At 41.4% G+C, this 13,535-nt stretch overlaps 1 protein-coding gene across 5 annotated transcripts in view; it reads left to right on the top strand.

Annotated features, from left to right (window-relative positions):
- Window positions 1-5,428, top strand: part of Syx1A (Syntaxin 1A) — a 466,543-nt gene extending 461,115 nt beyond the window's left edge. For all 5 annotated transcript variants that reach the window (XR_008407913.2, XR_008407912.2, XM_053785239.2 and 2 more), the window contains one exon: window positions 332-5,428. The gene's annotated coding sequence lies outside the window, so the exon portion shown is untranslated. The remainder of the gene's footprint in view (window positions 1-331) is intronic.
- The last annotated feature ends 8,107 nt before the right edge of the window (window positions 5,429-13,535 follow it).

The following is a 13,535-nucleotide window of genomic DNA, read 5'->3' as shown; positions in this document are numbered from 1 at the left end:
TGCTAGTGTTATCGTACATTGCATAATTGTTCTCTGTAAATATGAAATTAATATTTTTAAAAAATATTAATAATAATTATTTTAAAATCAAAACTGTTACAAGTGACCCACAAATTTGGTCTAAATTTTTAAGTACAACTTTAATTTGTAGAGAACATTCCAGGTAGGTCCACAAAAATGCCACCACCTCATATTTGTCCATTTAAAAATTAAGAGATAATTTGCTTTTTAATAAATTTTTATTGAAGCAAGCAAGCAATTTGTTTTTTTATAATGGTAAGCATGGCATCATTGCTGTCATTATTTTGTACACATGTTTGTGTTCCTGCAGGTACATGGTAGGTCTTCAATGAAAGGCACGTATGTGTCTCTCTCTCTCCTTCCTGATGTTCCAGTTTTGTGAGCTGTAAATAGTGTAGCAGCCTCGATGGTTAGACCCATCATCTCTCAGCACCAGACACCGTAGCACTGCATAAAACACGCTGTCGATTCTTATTTTTAATGCAGTAATTCTTGACAACCTATATATTCATTGTAGAAAAAGGTCACCTTGTATAGAGTATCTTTTATCTTTGGCATTTGCCAAATCAAAGGTTTCTTTTGTGATTGTGATTGGATTAAGTCAGCTTGTTTAATTTTAAGGTTTAAGTCTGACATGTATGCACTATGCAAATACAGTATATAAAAACTATTATGAAGTGTGCATGGTTCTGATGAATGGTACTGTATACAAAGCTATAAATTTCTTTGTTCATTTTGGTTAATAAAAGTTTAGTAGTGTTTCAACTACTTGTTGAAAGTATTTCCCTATTTGTCATTGAAAGTGCCCTATTACTCATAGAAACAACTCGTATTTATGCCTAAACAGATGTGTAAAGATAAGACATTTGTTTAGAAGGACTCACACCTGGGTGAAATGAGAGGTCTTTACGGAGGTCTGATGCTGGGAGAATCCCAGATGTCTCCAGCATATATGGTCATCAAGGCAAATAGAATATGTATTTCATTGATACTGTATGTCCCAAATTGTTTTAATCTCCTTAATTTTTTGCAAGCCATAGGCAGAAATGCAAATATGTGAAATATTTCACAAATAATGGAGATATCCTTAAAATTCCTAAATGTGCTTGAATTATCATTGGTTAATGTTGGTAAAATGTGTGTCAAAACTCTTTAGAATCGGATATGTAATGCCAAAACCAATAAAGTATTTGACAAATAATACAACTGTTATAAAGTATATTGCTCACAGATTGTGTGGGTATGTACCTTATTATTAACATGGCCAAACATGTTTTACTTCAGAACTTGTAAATTGGGAGTAATTGCCTTTTTTCAAGTGTACATGGGTGCTTGAGTGTAGCTTGTAATAAAGGTTGGGACTTGCAGTATACCCTCATGAAGACAGGTGTTGCTGGTCACATATGTGAGTGGCATTCAGAGTAAACAATATGGAAGGTAGAAGTTACTTTTAACAGCTTTAAACATTCTAGGATTTGTAGTAAATGTTGAAACTGAGAATGATGCACCATCATCCTCATTTTACTATTGTTTTTACACTGTAGAGTGCAATTGTATAAAATGTACTTATTGTTTGTATATGATATAATTTTTTCAGAGCGGGCTATGCTAGTTACTTGTAAGTTGAAAATGTTGAAAATAGTGACTGCCCATGTGCTTTTTATGAAACCAAAGCTTGATATGTTTCAACAACTTATTGTCTGTGGTAGTTTGTTGTATTACTGGGAGACCAGATTCTAAACTTTTTAAAATGAACCCTTTGTAGACTAGTTCATTTTCAATTTATCAGTGATGACTGAACACACTCAACTTAATTCAAAATTGAAATACTGTAAATGTATATGAAAATTCTTGAAATCAGATGCATGAATTGCCCATCAGAATATAATACTGTGTTTTAAATAGTGATATCAATAAATTAAAGATAATATTACACTAGAGTTGATAAACTAATTTACCATAGAGTGAAGCGAGTTATGGTTCATAAAAAATAAATTATTTACATGGTGAAAGGTCTCCCATATTACAAATTTGTTTTGGGGAATCAGATCATAGTTTTATCCTCAGTTACATTATTAGCAGCTGACCAGTTAATAGAGCTGGCTTGTCTGGGGGTGTATGTAAGGTTCGCGGTAAACGTAGAGGAAAATGTTGTTTGTCATAGGCAATAACTGTTTTTTTTTTTTTTAATGCGTTTGAATTATAAGATTCTTATATACATTCATGTGATTAATATTTCATTTTGAAACTAAAGTAAATTTAACTAATGAAAGTGAAGAGTACCTGTTGCCTGTGAATTACAAAGCAAGTTTTCCTTCTAGATGTGGCCTTGCAGACTAAGCATTTTGTATAACTTTAAATAAGGTCAAGTGTAGGACTTGGATACAACAGCTGGATATGCAATAGTATTAAATTCATATTGAATTTTTGCTGGAAATTAATATCTTCATTTGTGGAAATATTATTGTATGTTGCATATTTGTTCCCCATAAATATGAGAGGAACACTTCTAATAATATAATTTTAAATGTGGTAAGACTTTAAAAACTGCCCACAAAGTTGGTTGAATTTTCTGAAACTGTTACTGAGGCACTTAAATTGAGTACAGTTTATAGATCTTGGTTTCTCAAAACTTAACTAGTTGTAACCAATGTCTTAAAAATGCAAAAAAAGTTTTTTCCATTTGTAGCTGATCTGAATAGTTAGAGCAATAATACATTAATGTTCATCAATCAATGCATATCCTAGATTTACTTTTACCTTGATGTAATGTCCATTGAAATACTTATATTTGATATTGTATTTCATCTCTTAGGATTTTTAGAGCAGAACAGTTTGATTACAGTGTAATAACTTCTTGTATACCTATATCCATAATTTCTTTGGTCATTATATCACATGAGAATTGTAAGTAGGACCTTCACTGTTGAAATGCACACCAGTAGTGGATTATAATGTTATAGGATAAACTTTGAATTCACTGCCAAACTTGCAACACAAAAGTAATTAGGAACAAATCTGAATGATTAGCACACTAGGCAAAGACATTCCAGAGAAGTGCACTATTAGGGTTATTGGTGTTGATGGCTCTGCTCATGTGCATTGTAGTTGTTTTGATGAAATGAGGATTATTCTAAAATGGGCAATTGATATAAAAACTTTTTCTTAGAAATCTATTATCCCAAATAGGGAACTTTCAATGTGTTAGTATTTGATGGAAGTCTGTTGAGACACCACCATGAAAGTGTGACGTTATGCATTGACGTTGTCTTGAGCTGCTTCGTGCAAAGCCCAGTAGGTCAACTTACTGATCATACTATGCATTTTTGTGTTTCTCAAATGTTATACTCCTCCTTTTAATGTCAGTTCCCCATTTTTTAGTGTAGAGATTAGATAAAACTAGAGTGTGTTGCTCTACGCAATTTCTGATTAATGGAAGTGTGATGTGATCAGTGATTCTGAGCAGATGGTAATACTTCAATAAGTCTCATTTTTATCTACAGTAGTTTAAGGAAAATGAGCCTTCTTTGAAAATTTTAGCAGAGGCTCAAAATTACTGCATTCGTCACATTTATTTGGCCAAACATTACTCTTGCACTCTTAGTCCAAGTCCCCTAGGATAACAAAAAAAAAAATGTTCCTGCAGCATTGTATGACTATTCTGGAGGCATTGGAACCTAAGGGCTTGTAAAATTCAAATCTTGGAGAAAATTTAGCATTCCAAGTATGTGGCAGGATAAGAATTTTTACTCTTTAAATAATCCAGGGAATAACAAGTTAATTACAAATAATATGAAAGGCTCAAGAGATTCATCATGTCACACATATAGGCTGGCTTTATCAGAGTAATGTTTATATTGTGTGTTTAATAGTTGCCTGTTGAAAAAGCTTGAAGGTAATGATGAGCCTTTTTATCCTTTCCAGTGGGCACATTTTTATATACAGTTAGTAGGATGTTTGTACCTTGTGTTAGAAAGCTATAGATATACTTTAAAAGATATGTAAGACTCATTGATAATGAATTTTTTTTAACGAAAAGTAATTGACTTCGTTATTGCGTGATCACTATCATAATTCAGTATGAGGAATAGCAAGGATCTGAATTATGAATCTTTTTCTTCTTGGCCTGTGTGCTAGTCAAGTGTTAACATTGTTAAATATTAAACAAATAGGCAGTATGTTGGGGAACTGGGTACTGTAGAATGCAGGCATATTCTCTCTATTATCATATTGGAATAAACTTAATGACCAAATAGATATTGTTTACACTTAGGATCCTGAGCGGAGATATCACAAAGACTTCTTACCTAAACCTTCAAGAAACTATTGCATTTAATTGATCTTGTCTTTCCTTTTTATTATTTTCCATAAATTTTTGAGATTCTACTCTTGCTATTCTCTCATTCAGTCCTGTTGTGATGATCAGTTATTGTACGTGCGTGTGTGTGTGTGTCTGTCATTTCCCAGTTTTGCGACCGTTCCAGACCACTGCTCGGGGTCCTTGTATTTGTTATTGTGATAGAGATGTGTGTGTGTATCCAATGACTACAGAGGATCATGTTGTTAAAATATGTAATTTATATTGATAATGTTTGTTTTATCAGAAGATAGCCTTATGTTGTGCGAGTGAAACCCATTATTTATTCTGTATAGATCAGAGTTTTTTTTTTTTTTTTGTAGCAGTGGATATTTGTAGATTACAAATATTCTCTCAACTTGCACACAAGTGCTAATAATCTTCCTGCACTTCATAAGATGCAGTGGGATTACTAAGGGTGAGTCAATTTTGCTGCAAGTGTCAGCAATTTGTGGATAAATGTGATGTGATGACAGCTTGTGTTCTACTATGCTGATAGTCTTGCACATCATAAGATGCAGCGGGGTTTATAAGGGCAAGTCTTATAATTTTGCAGTAATTATCAGCAGTTTCTGAACTAATGTGATGTGATGACACCTTGTGTTCTACAATCCTTATAGAATCGGTTCACCGATTCCACAACTTTATATATATTCTTTTTGTATCTGCAGGTTGCACAAAGAATCTTTAATTTGTTCATTCATAGTACTCACTGTACATGCCAGGAAAATTGTTTAGGCTTTCTTATCTTTTCATTCTTTTAGCAGCTACTTAAAGTATGTGTACAAAGCACATTTTATGATATACACTGCTATTTATTATAACGTATTAAAGCTGCACTGTGGTGAATCACAGTTACTTGTTGCAGCTGTGAGAGAAACCATAAGTATTTTCTTGGAATGTATAGTATGAAGTCTCATATGTTGGTTTCATGAACTACTATTACCCCCAGCACTAGTTTGGGATGGCGACTCTGCGATTCAAGTCTTTACCATGTACATTCCAAGCTTACAAGTTACAAAGTGAATATAGTTGATAAGCAATATAAAATGTTTTCTTTACCTTTGCAATCAGAAACTTGCTTTAAGATACTCATTTTCTTAGGTATTATTATTATTATTATCAAAACAAAGCACTAAATCTACTAGGGTCATACACCATTTCTTAGGTGTTGAAGCTAAGAAAGATGGTAACTGAGGTGCGTATAGCACATACGTACTTTAAAAAAATCGGCCAACTGCCATGTTCAAGATCTCTAAAACCCAGAGCCAGATTAAGATTTTGTAGGCCCCTCCTCTTCAAGGGGGGCTCCTTGGCGTGGTGAAGAGGCTCTTGGTCTGAGGAATTAGCCCTGTCGGTCTTCTTCCTCAGACCGAACCTAATTACCCCCCATTCTCCCCTCCCCTATCCCATCCTCCCCATCCTCCCCTTTTTCCATTCCTCCTCCTCCTCCTCACCCCTCCCTTTTGCCCTTCCTCTTTTTAGCCTTCGTGATTTCTCCCACAGGCGCGCTAGTTCCTAGGTAGGGGAAAGGACACCGGGGTCGATCCCATTCCGTTGAGGTTTCTTGGCGGTGGCGTAGTTTGCCGTGGAATCTGGATTGCCTAGGGATGTCCCGATCCCTCTCCGGTATCCCGGAGTAGCTTTGGGTGTCTTTTGGGCGACGGGTGTATCTCTGGAAGCCACCTTTCGGATTCCGGGGGTGGTGGCTGAAGGAGGTATGCTTTGTGGCGGATATCCGGCCGCCCTCTCTTTTGTCCACCGAGGTAGCTCGGCAGATGTGAGGTTGCTATCCCGGATTGCTGGTTTACTGGCATGAAGGGTAGGGTATGGCACGGGTTCCATGCTGCATCTGCACTACTAGCGGTGTCGAGTCCTCTTGGGCGCGGAGGGAGATTTCCGGCCCTTTCATTCCTCCTGGGAACTATTCCTCCCCGCTCCCCCCTTTTTTTATTCTTTTTTTTGTTTTTATTTTCTTTTCTTCTTTCTTTTTTTTTCTTAAAAACAAAAAGCAAAGGAGTAACCTAACCATGGCAGCCCTAGTCCATGAAACCACTACCCCCGGGCCCCTTCTTGATACCGCACCCCATTCTGACCCTGCCTTGTGTTTAGACCACTCTTCGGACACTCCTGATGCCCCTGTACCTCTTGCTGGTGCTGTTTCCTCACCCGCTTCAGGTACCGGAGCTTCGACTGACTCCTTCGATTTGTCTGAACTCCGCTCTCCTTTGACTATGCTTCCGGCTTCTCCCTCTACGGTACGGCAATTTTCGAATCGCCCACCCATTTCATGCCGGACCAACTCCGGTCCTACTCCTAAACGCCAACGTCAATCTCCTGATGATGCTCCGTCGTTACCTTCCCATTCTACTCGGAAACGACCGACACGTCAAGCACTCCCTCTCCACGCTCAGTTTCGGACCACACAATGGACTAAATTCTTTACTTTAAGACCAACTTCTTCTTCTGCCTACCTTTCTGACCATAGTATTGCCAAAGCGCTCCTGCGTCATGTTGGCAGAGATATTTCATTTCACGCTCTCAGGAGCGGTACGCGCATCGTCACTGTCCAGAATGCTACCCAAGCTCATGATCTTTCTCTCCTTTCGAATATCGATACTACTCCTATCACTATTGAAAAACATCTTTCTCTCAATTCTTGTAGTGGTACTGTCATTCTGCCCCATACCATAGTCCAACAGAATTTCCAGTCATGTGGCAATGACATTTTTGAACAGCTGGAACTCCAGGATCTCCCAATCCTCAAAGTAGACACTTATGTCCTTCCTGCCCGGGGGCGGAGACGTTACCCTTGCAATGTGGCTCGTTTAACTTTTGACAGCCGAGAACTCCCGTCCTCTGTATATGTCGCGGGACATCGGTTACAAGTTCGAAAGGTGATACCTACACCGCAACAATGTAGAAATTGCTGGCGTTTTGGTCACCCAGCGAAATATTGCAGATCTATGGCCGAATGCCCAGTCTGTGGTGCCGACAACCATTCTAATACATCTTGCAGTCAACCTCCATCTTGCCTTAATTGTAATGAAGCTCACCCTTCGTACTCCCGCCGTTGCCAGGTCTACTTAAATGAACGTGAAATCCGTTGCCTCAAAGAGGCAGAAGGTCTCCCTTATGCTATGGCAGTTACTCATCTCCGCCTCCAAGGGAGACTACCCCGTGTTTCTTATTCTCGTGTTTCCAAACATCCCCCCACTTCTGGGGTCCCATCTTCTGCAGCCTCCTCTGTTGTTACCCCTCCCATAGCCATTACGGCATCTAATCCTTTTGCTGTCCTTGGCTCTGACGTCCCGACTACAACTCAGTCTGTTCTCACATCTTCGCGTCCTTCCTCACAAGCCCCAGTATCGACAAGACCTCGTACGACACCTAATACCAATCGCCCCTCTACTCAGAAGTCCAAAAAATCCACATTGCTCAAATCTTCTTTGCCCCTTCCTTCCCTTCTTCCACCTCCACACGTTACCTTTCCAGTCTCTGTACCTAGTTCTTCCCCTCTCTCTGGCTCTATTACAAGTGTGGAGATTCACCCTCCTCCTCGTACTATGCCTTCCACCCCCGTCCCCTCCCAAGTTTCTCCCTCTTCTGTCACCTCCCAGGTTTCTACCTCTTCTGTCCCCCCCCACACTTCATCTCCAGTCCCTTACACTTTTCCCTCCCCCTCTACTTTGGTACAGTCCATTACTGTCCCAATCTTTACTCACCCTCCTCCTCCTATCTCCAATATGGTTTCCCATACATCTTTGAATTCAGAAACACTTGAAGCCATTTCAGAATATATTGCAGAGACTAAACCTTCAATGGACACTGATTCACTTCCTGTTCCTTCTCTTCCCTCTCCTCCATCTTCACAACCCCATTCTTCGCAACGCTCCGTTCCTTCGCTACTTGAACATCTTCCAATGCCACCACACGTTGACTTTTCTAACCCCTCTAGTCCGTAGGTGCCTTTACCTACAGATTCCTGATATTTTCTTCATCGCCAATCATGGCCTATTTACAGTGGAATATCCGCGGCCTCAGGGGTAATCGGGGTGAGCTTCAGATGTTGCTTTCCAGGTTTTCCCCTGTTGGTGCTTGCTTACAAGAACCAAAATTACACTCGGCTGTTTTCCAACCTATCTCAGGCTATAATTTATTGTATTCTTCGGATCCTTTCTCAGATGGGACCTTTAATGAAAGTGCCCTTCTTCTACGCAATGATATTCCGTACTGTCAACTATTTGTCCATACCTCGCTGCATTACACTGCAGCCCGTATCCACTTGAATAAGTGGTTTACAATATGTTCTTTATATCTCTCTCCTTCTCGAGCATTTTCTATCCCAGACTTTGCCTTTCTTGTTTCATCCTTACCACCACCACTTCTGTTACTTGGTGATTTTAATGCCCACCATTTCCTCTGGGGGGGGTCTCATTGTGACTCACGTGGCATTCAGTTGGAGGCTTTTCTTGCCTCTCACCCCCTCCATGTTTTAAATACGGGTACTCCCACCCATTTTGATCCTCGTACTCATACTCTCTCTTGCATCGATCTATCAGTCTGCTCTTCCTCCACTGCACTAGACTTCACCTGGTCTGTTCTACCAGACTTACATGACAGCGATCATTTTCCGATCATTCTTACTTCTCCTTCCTATTCACCACCTTCCCGTAGCCCTCGCTGGCAATTTGATCGGGCAAATTGGGATCTTTACTCACACCTCACTGCTTTTAGTGAGGTTCCTTCTTCATCCTCCATTGATGAGCTCCTACACATCTTCTCGACATCAGTTTATACCGCGGCTTCTCATTCTATACCCCAAACCTCAGGCAGGCATTCTCAGAAGTGCGTGCCTTGGTGGTCTCCTGCTTGTGCTCGTGCAGTACGTTTGAAACGTGCTGCATGGGGCAGGTACCGGTACAATAGAACCGCTGAGAGACTTGTTGATTTTAAGCAGAAGCGTGCGATCGCTCGCCGTGTCATCCGTGAAGCTAAACGCACTTGTTGGCGAGACTATGTTTCCACCATCACCTCTGCTTCTTCTATGAGTGCAGTCTGGAAAAAAGTGAGGAAATTGAGTGGTAAATACTCTCCTGACCCGGCTCCTGTTCTACGGGTCACTGGTGTTGATATAGCAAACCCTCTCGACGTTGCCATTGAACTTGGCACACATCTGGTCCGTATTTCCCGAGGGCTCCATCTATGCCCCTCGTTTCTTTCCTCAAAGTCTGCCAGAGAGTTAGTACCCTTGGACTTTTCTTCTCTCGGAGAAGAACAGTATAATGTGCCTTTTACACTTCAAGAACTGGAGGCAACGCTCTCAGCTTGCCGATCATCGGCAGCTGGGCCTGATGACATTCATATTCGTATGTTACAACATTTACATCGGTCAGCCCTTGTAGTCCTCTTACACCTCTTCAATCTTATTTGGGCACAAGGAGTTCTTCCCCAGCTGTGGAAATCTGCCATTGTTCTCCCTTTCCGCAAACCGGGTACTACAGGACATGATGCCTCCCACTATCGCCCCATCGCTCTTACAAGTGCAGTTTGCAAAGTGATGGAACGCCTCGTAAATCGACGTTTAATGTGGTATTTAGAGACTCACAACAGTCTCTCCGCTAGTCAATATGGCTTTCGTAAGGGTCGTTCTACCATAGACCCCTTACTACGCTTGGATACGTATGTTCGTAATGCCTTTGCGAATAATCACTCAGTTATTGCCATATTTTTTGACCTTGAGAAGGCATATGACACAACTTGGAGGTATAATATTTTGGCCCAGGCCCATTCCTTAGGCCTCCGAGGCAATCTACCATCCTTCCTTAAGAACTTTTTAACTGACAGACATTTCCGTGTTCGAGTCAATAATGTTCTTTCCCCGGACTTCGTCCAAGCTGAAGGTGTCCCTCAGGGATGTGTTCTAAGCACAACACTTTTTCTCCTTGCTATGTACTGCTGTATAGCCCTTGTGGCTTAGCGCTTCTTTTTGATTATAATAATTCTCCTTGCTATAAATGATTTGGCCTCTGTTCTTCCACCCAATATTTGGTCATCACTCTATGTTGATGACTTCGCTATTGCTTGTGCAGGCGCTGACTGTCACCTTATTGCAGTTTCTCTCCAGCATGCGGTCGACCGTGTTTCCACTTGGGCCACCACACATGGGTTTAAATTTTCAAGTACCAAAACTCACCAAATTACTTTCACTAGACGCTCTGTTATCTCCGATCATCCTTTGTATCTCTATGGCTCCCGTATCCCCGAACGTGATACAGTCAGGTTTCTAGGCCTTCTCTTTGACCGTCGGTTAACCTGGAAACCTCACATTACCTCTCTGAAGGCAACTTGTCACAGCCGGCTAAACCTTCTTAAAACCCTTGCTCATCTTTCCTGGGGAGCTGATCGTCGAACTCTGCTTCGCCTACATTCAGCCCTCGTTTTATCGAAACTCGATTATGGTGACCAGATTTATTCCGCGGCCTCTCCTGCTACTCTCTCTAGCCTGAACTCTATCCATCACCAAGGCTTACGTTTGTGCCTTGGTGCTTGTCGCTCTTCCCCTGTTGAGAGCCTCTATACAGAAGCAAATGTTCCATCCTTGTCTGATCGCCGTGATGCCCATTGCCTTCGTTACTATGTACGCTCTCACGATCTACACAATCCTTCCATTTATAGAATGGTCACCGATATTAGTAGACATTCTTTATTCGTTCGCCGCCCCTGTTTGCTCCGTCCCTTTTCTCTTCGCCTACTTTCACTCTTGTCTTCCCTTCAGTTACCACCTTTATATGTTCATGTAGCATCTCACTTTTCCCTACCCCCCTGGGAAGTTCCAGCTGTTCGGGTCTGTTCTTTCTCACTCCCTTGCTCGAAAGCTCAACTGCCTACGGTGGCTTCCCGCTCTCTTTTTCTTGATCACTTCCACTCTCATTCTCATGCTACCGCTGTGTACACAGATGGCTCTAAGTCTTCAGACGGCGTCGGATTCGCAGCAGTGTTTCCGGACAGCGTCGTACGAGGGCATTTACTATCTTCAGCTAGCATTTTTACTGCTGAACTGTATGCCATTCTTGCAGCACTTATTCGTATCGCATCTATGCCTGTGTCATCATTTGTAGTAGTCTCAGACTCCCTTAGTGCTCTACAGGCTATACGAAAATTTGATACATCTCATCCCCTAGTTCTCCGTATCCAACTTTGGCTACGCCGTATCTCTACCAAACATAAAGATATTGTTTTTTGTTGGGTCCCTGGTCATGTCGACGTACAGGGCAATGAACAGGCAGACACTGCTGCGCGGTCAGCAGTATATGACCTACCAATTTCCTATCGAGGTGTTCCATTTCTGGACTATTTTGCTGCAATAGCTACCCACCTTCGCACCCGTTGGCAACAACGTTGGTCAAATCTGCTCGGTAACAAACTTCATTCTATTAAACCGAGCATAGGTTACTGGCCGTCTTCTTGTCATCAGTGCCGAGGTTGGGAGACCACTCTCTCCCGCCTTCGCATTGGCCACACTCGTCTTACTCATGGGTATCTCATGGAGAGGCACCCTGTTCCTCTCTGTGAGCAGTGTCAAGTTCCAGTATCGATTAGCCACATTCTGTTAGACTGCCCTCTCTATCAACGAGCACGCAGAATTTACCTCCAACGTCGTCTTCGTTCTCCTACTCTCTCTTTACCTTCCCTTCTTGCTGATGGACCCTCCTTTAATCCTGACTCTCTCATTGACTTCTTGACAACGACTGATTTACTCCACAAACTCTGATGATACTTTTCGCACTCCCCTCAGCCCTTTCTGGTTCAGTCTCTTGCTGCCCTTTACCCTTTCACCATCCACTGCCCCGCTGTTATCCGTAACCTGTTGCTCATCCATCTCCCTTTTGCCACCTGATGCCCTCGCTTCCTTCCTGCCCTGCAGCGCTGTATAGTCCTTGTGGCTTAGCGCTTCTTTTTGATTATAATAATAATAATAATAATTGTAGGCCCCTGGGCTACAGGTACTGCAAGGCCCCCCCAGTGATATTTTCAAAATGAAAAATACTTAGAAATAATTTATTTTCAAAAGGCTAACCACAGTTAAAATTCAAACACTTGCTTTGCATAATTTCTTGGAAAAAAATTTCCCGGCATAATGCACTAATGAAAAAAGACCCCCCTGTATGGTAGGCCTTCGATTTTCATCACAGCATTATGCCAGGGTGCTCACCTGGCATAATGCCATGACTAGCACTGTACACAAATAACCCGCACATAAAAGACAGAAGCTTACGACGACGTTTCGGTCCGACTTGGACCATTGACAAAGTCACACTAACAGAGGAGGAGCAGGACCGCTATATATAGGCAGGAAGAGGTGGAGGTAGTAGTAGTGGTAGTGGTAGTAGTAGTAGTAGTAGTAGTACAAGAATTGTATATAATACCGACAGGATGAAATGATACATGCACAACACCCGGGCATCCCCACCGTAGACGTTTCGCCATCCAGCCAGCCACTGGATGGCGAAACGTCCACAACAAAGACAACCAGACGCCGCACATGTGTCTAATTTCATCAGTAGATGTAGTAGAAGAAGAAGAGGTAGTAGTAGTGGTAGTGGTAGAAGTGGGAAATAAGGAAGACGAGCCAGTCAAATACAAAGGAAGGGGAGCACTGCAAGAGAGCTAGAAACCCACAGAGGGAGAGCAAGCGCACCGAGGTGCGTGAAAGGGGAAGTGGTGAAATAAAATATGTGCGGGTTATTTGTGTATCGTTCCAGTCACGGTATTGTGCCTTTTTGTTATTTACTAGCACTGTATACAGCAGGTTAGGTTCCAGGCTACTGCCTTAAAGTGGAACACCATTTTTTCCACTTATAAATACCACAGAACAAGTCTATACTAATTATATTAGGTTAGTAATAGATTTAGGCATTAAAAAACACAATAAGAAGTAAAATACACACAGAGTACACCCATTACTTACCTTAAAATATTTTTAGTATTAATGTTGGGTGAGAGGTGAGTCATATTTTTTTGTAGAAGTCAGGTATGGGAAGTATGGTAGCCAGCCAGGGCAGCCCAACCCACCCAACCCCACCCCACCCACACATAATATATGACATTTAAAGTGCCCCAGAGCAATAAAATACATACACAATACATTCATTAC

This window comes from Cherax quadricarinatus, chromosome 45, assembly GCF_038502225.1.
Source record: "Cherax quadricarinatus isolate ZL_2023a chromosome 45, ASM3850222v1, whole genome shotgun sequence".
NCBI classification, from domain to species: Eukaryota; Metazoa; Arthropoda; class Malacostraca; order Decapoda; family Parastacidae; genus Cherax; species Cherax quadricarinatus.
The sequence above is the reverse complement of the archived record's forward strand: the minus strand, read 5'-3'. Positions and strand labels throughout refer to the sequence as shown.